Consider the following 5,686-nt stretch of genomic DNA (forward strand, 5'->3'; position numbering starts at 1 on the left):
ACCCACAGGAGAGGAGAGAGGCCACCTCCAAAACCTGCTCTCTGACCTCCATGTGCAAACCGTGGCAAATGACATAAATAAAATTTAAAAAGGAAAAAGTGGCTAAGGGTAGGACTGACTGTGGTGGCCCTTCAACTGAACTCACTCCTGCTGGGCGATCCAGGACTCTGCCCAGCTACAGGCGCCAACCCCGAAAAGGTCCTCTCATGTACTGCAGCCTAGCCCGGGCTACACGAGACCCTGTCTCAAAAAGCCAGTAATGATGATGAAGATGATGCTGGTCTCAGTCTCCAGATCCCCAGTCTTTCCAGCAAAAGCCCCCAAGCTGGACCACAGTCTATCCCTTTTCCCACCATTCTTTGTTTGCGACCACAGTGATCTGGGGCAACTCCTATCTTAGCTTCCTACTGATATAACAAGAGATTGAGTGGCTGGAAACAACACCTTATCTCCAGAGAGGCAGTGACGGCGGAGCTCACACGCACGCACGCACTCAGGAGGCAGATGCAGATGAATCTCTAAGCTTGAAGCCAACCTGGTCTACAGAGTGACTGAGGGAGTTCCACGACAGCTAGGGCTACACAGAGAAACGCTGTGTGTGTGTTTGTGTGTGGGGTGTTTTTGTGTGGGGTGTTTGTGTGTGTGTGTGTGTGTGTGTGTGTGTGGTGGTGGTGGAGGTGGGGAGTTTATCTCCATTAGGTCTAAAGTCTAGAAGTCCAACTGGCTCCCTCTGCAGGACCCAGGGGAGAAGAGCTTTAGGACAGCAGCTTCCCAAGGCTCCTGGTGTTCTTGGGTTGGCGCCAGCTCCCTCAATCTGATCACTGCTCTCCTCTTGCTTCTGCACATGCCTCTACTGTGTCCTCTCGTTGAGTCACAGGTTCCTTGTTCTTGGATAATGCATGGTGACGCATCGCAAGATCCTGCTACCACGGATCATACAGCGCTTGGCTAGCAAGCGCAAAGCCCTGGATTCCATCCCCAGCACAGCAGAAACCAGGCTGGGCAGTGCACACCTGTAATGCCAGCAAAACCATCCTTCCCTGAGACTGAAGCCAGCCGGAGTCTTCCAAAGCAACCAGTCCTGCATCTCCAACTCCAGTCTGCCCAGGCTCCCCTGTGCTCCGAGTCCCGACTGCTGCTGTATAGATTGTGGTTAGCTTGTTCTTAGAGCACCAGGGACTCTGTCACAACCAGGTTGACAGTTGTCAGCCTAGTGCTGGCTTTGTCACAATGAGAGCTTGGCTAGCCCCTAGTCCTCCGTAAGTTGTTCAAGTTTTTATCTACCCTTAACTTGGAGATGAGGTAGTAAACTGGACAAAAATACAACGTAGCTTCTCTTTGTGTAGCTCTAGTGAGTGAACCAGGGCTCACACATGCTGGACGGGGCTCTGCTGTTGAACCCCATGTCCCAGCCCCAGGGCTCACACATGCTGAATGGGGCTCTGCTGTTGAACCCCATATCCCAGCCCCTTACTGGGGGATTCTAGGCAGGAGCTCTACTGCTGGCCTACACCTCAAACCCTGTAGAGTTTTCTGTATCTTCCTTGGTCCACCTGCCCGAGGTAGATGGTCTGCAGCTCTACAGGTCCCTCCTGGGAACTCTGGCTTGTATGTCTTTCTTTGGCCAATGACCTGAGAGTGAAAAGTGAAGGTTCTTCATGGTGAAGGCTGTAGGCTTGGGAATGGATGTGGGGAGTGGGCCTGCGCTGTGACTGTGTCGCCTTAACTTTCTTGTGTGTTGGAAACTGAACCCCACATTCACACTGTTGGCATCTCTAGCTGGAGCTTAAATACAGTGATACACTGGACTTGGTATTTCAGCACTTGAAGGCTGAGGCAGGAGGATCACAGTAAGTTCTGGAACAGCTTAGGCTATACAGTGAGTTCCAATTCAGCCAGGGTTAGTCAAACTCTCTCTTTGAGAGTCTTGTGTAGTAGTTAAGGAAGTTCACGAGAACGGAGAATAAAAGGTAACAAATGTTTACTGGGGAACACTCACAATAAGAAAGTCGCTGTGGTCCTCTGCTCTGTGGGCGCTGGAAACTGCTAACAGAATCCAGACCATCAGCTAAGAGAGAGCAAGCATGCTTTTTTGTCTGCACTGTACCTCAGACCACATTCTAATAGGCTGGCACCCAAAGGCTGCTGGCTGAATGAACTCCCACAAAACCCTTACTATGTATACTATGTAGCTCCAGCATGGAACAAGATAGAAAAGGCTGTGCTCAAACTCAAGGAGACCCTCTTGCCCTGCCTCTGGGATTAAAGGTCTGTGCTACCACTCCCAGCAAGACTCTGTCTCAGAAAACTTTAAAACATGGGACTGGAAAGATGACTCAAGATTAAAATCACATACAGGATCTGAGTCCAGTCCCATGGTGGGTGCAGCTCCATGGCATCCAACACTCTTCTGGCCTCATGTGCCCATATCCACTTACATAATAAAAATAAAGAAAACACTGTGCTGGCTGGGTTTTGTTGGGCTTCTCTATGTAGCCCTCACTGTCCTGGAACTCTAGAGATCCCCTGAAGTAAGCTATAGTCATGGGAGGGGAGGGAACTCACTCGTCAAATTGTCTCCGTAAGATCTGGCTGCAGGCAAGCCCGTAGGGCATTTTCTTAATAGCGAGTGGGAAAGCACAAGCCACAGTGAGAGGGGCACAAGCCACAGTGAGAGGGGCTAACCCTGCCTGGTGGTCTGGGTGCTATAAGAAGGCAGGCATGGTGTTACATCATAGCAAAAGTAGCCCTAATTAAGACACATACAATCAGCTGGGCGGTGGTGCACACCTTTAATCCCTGCAGTCAGGAGGCAGTGATGCGTGGATCTCTGTGAGTTTGAGGCCAGCCTGGTCCACAGAGTGTGGGAGTTCACGTGTGACTCATTTTCCATCTGGAGTCGATTCTGACTTATAAGTCATCTGAGTTCACGCTTGTCTGCTCTGCTTCTTACAATAATCTCTCTCTCTCTCTTTTTTTTTTTTTTTTTTTTTTTGCGACAGGGTTTCTCTGTAGCTTTGGAGCCTGTCCTGAAACTTGCTCTGTAGACCAGGCTGTCCTGAAACTTGCTCTGTAGACCAGGCTGGCCTCAAACTCACCAAGATCCTCCTGCCTCTGCCTCCTGAGTGCTAGGATTAAGTGTGCACCACCACCGCCTGGCTGCTTTTTACAATAATTTTTTTTTTTTCCCGAGAGAGGGTTTCTCTGTGGTTTTGTTTTGTTTTTTTTTTTTGGTTTTTCGAGACAGGGTTTCTCTGTGGTTTTTGGAGCCTGTCCTGGAACTAGCTCTTGTAGACCAGGCTGGTCTCGAACTCACAGAGATCCGCCTGCCTCTGCCTCCCAAGTGCTGGGATTAAAGGCGTGCGCCACCACCGCCCGGCTCTCTGTGGTTTTGGAACCTGTCCTGGAACTAGCTCTTGTAGATCAGGCTGGTCTCGAACTCACAGAGATCCGCCTGCCTCTGCCTCCCAAGTGCTGGGATTAAAGGCATGCGCCACCACTGCCCGGCTACAATAATCTTGAGGGCTGTGAGACTTCTGATTTAGCTCATGAGAAAAGAACATTCTATCTAGTATAAAGAATACGGTCGATGCCAAACCTCAGGAACATCAGGATAGAAAGTGAGGCTGCTTCTGTTGGACTCTAGCGTCCAAACACCGAGGAGGAGTCGCCCCCAGAGATCACTTTATACACCACAGCCGATGTAAAAGCATAAGAATTTTATTAATTCTGTCATGACAGGGTCCCCCAGCATTCGGGAAGCCGAGGGACCCCGAATAGATGGCACAGGCTACTTTTAAAGGGGCGACAGAAGCAAGGGGGGGTTGTTCTTTGACTATTTTGATTGGCTTATTCGAAAGGGCTATTACCAATAATTGACTAAAGAGCTGTTGCCAGATCAGGTGAGGTAAGAGGTCATTTTGACCCCGTTTCCCAGACGACCGAATCAAAACATACGTATATGGGTAATTGTTCAGGAACTGAGTACGTGCATGTGTAGCTGTTAGGTCCTTGGTTCCCAGGGGAGGAAGGGAAGCACTATGGCACAGAGGCTGAGAGGATTCAGAATTGTCAAAATGGCTTCAGGATTGTCTTAAAGTCTTACACTTCCGAGCAGCAAGTGCTGTTAGAGGGGAGGCTGCTCACTCAAGGACCAGAATGGTCTTGTGCTTAGATACTGACCATCTGTGCTGTGCAGTTTTCTGCCTTTGCTTATAAACCAGTCCTGGAATAAACTCTGGGCTGTTTGGCGGTTTCGGCACGACCAAACAGACCTCCCAATTCTTTTTTTTTTTTTTTGTTTTTTTTCAAGACAGGGTTTCTCTGTGGTTTTGGAGCCTGTCCTGGAACTAGCTCTTGTAGACCAGGCTGGTCTCGAACTCACAGAGATCCGCCTGCCTCTGCCTCCCGAGTGCTGGGATTAAAGGCGTGCGCCACCACCGCCCGGCTTCAATTCTTTTTTTTTTTTTGGTTTTTCGAGACAGGGTTTCTCTGTAGCTCAGACCTCCCAATTCTATCCTGTGTTTCTGTCTCAGTTCCTCTCATCTGATATTTCCTTAGCCTTAGCGTCCCCCCAATGCAGGAACCCCAGCTGACTTTGTACAGTGGATCCTACAACAGAGCGAGTTCCAGGACAGGCTGCATTCAAAAATACAAACAAACAAAAACAAAACAAAGAAAGAAAATGGATTAAGATAGCCTCCCTCTGCCCAGTGCCCCAGGCAACACTGATAAGGAGAGAGAGAGAGAGAGAGAGAGAGAGAGAGAGAGAGAGAGAGAGAGAGAGAGAGAGAAGGTGCGAAACAGAGAAGAGAAGACGAGGAGGAGAGGGCAAGCGAGCATGCCTAGACAGCATGTAGTGAGTCAACCAGTCAGCTGTAGCCCAGATATAGGGTTACTGCAACACCTAGGCCATCCTGGTGTCTTCCATCCACTTCTCTTTCCTGTGGCCGTCATATTCGGCCTCAGTGAGTATCGGAGACTCTGTACCCATTCTTGTTTCTTGCTCTATGACTGTCCATGGCAAAAAGGCTTGGTAGAGGAGGTTAAGGAAGCGCAGGGTGTGCACACATAGAATCCCAGATCTCGGGAGGCAAACGCAGGAGGATCACAAGAATTCCAGACCAGGGGCTGCTGAGATGGCCTAGCTGATAAAATGATACTGGTTCTGACTGCCCAGCAGGAACATCTGGGCGTGATCCCCTGAACCAACATGGGGGTGGAGAACTGATGCCCATAAGTACACACACACACACACACACACACACACACACACACACACAGTCAGGACTCCATAGTGAGACCCTGTTTCAAAACAACTTTAATGTTTTTCTTCCAAAACTCAGGCTTGGAGGCACACGTCTATGACCCGGCTCCGGCTGAGGCATGAAGATCGGATGTACAGACTTGCTGAGCTATACCTTGAGGCCTTACTGAAAATGACCAGATGGGGAAAAACAAGCAAAAACACAAGCCAAGCCGGGCGGTGGTGGCACACGCCTTTAATCCCAGCACTCGGGAGGCAGAGGCAGGTGGATCTCTGTGAGTTCGAGGCCAGCCTGGTCTACAGAGCTAGTTCCAGGACAGGCTCCAAAGCTACAGAGAAACCCTGTCTCAAAAAAACAAAAACCAAAAAAAGCCAAACTACAGCTAAATCCATGGGGATTGTTGAGAGCAAACACCTATT

The 5,686-nt window shown here is 49.6% G+C and overlaps 1 protein-coding gene across 1 annotated transcript in view; it reads left to right on the forward strand.

Annotated features, from left to right (window-relative positions):
• Fuz (fuzzy planar cell polarity protein) overlaps positions 1-5,686 on the forward strand; it is a 265,069-nt gene that overhangs the window by 257,676 nt on the left and 1,707 nt on the right. The window lies entirely within an intron of this gene.

The sequence above is a fragment of the Chionomys nivalis genome, assembly GCF_950005125.1.
Source record: "Chionomys nivalis chromosome 23 unlocalized genomic scaffold, mChiNiv1.1 SUPER_23_unloc_1, whole genome shotgun sequence".
NCBI lineage: Eukaryota > Metazoa > Chordata > Mammalia > Rodentia > Cricetidae > Chionomys > Chionomys nivalis.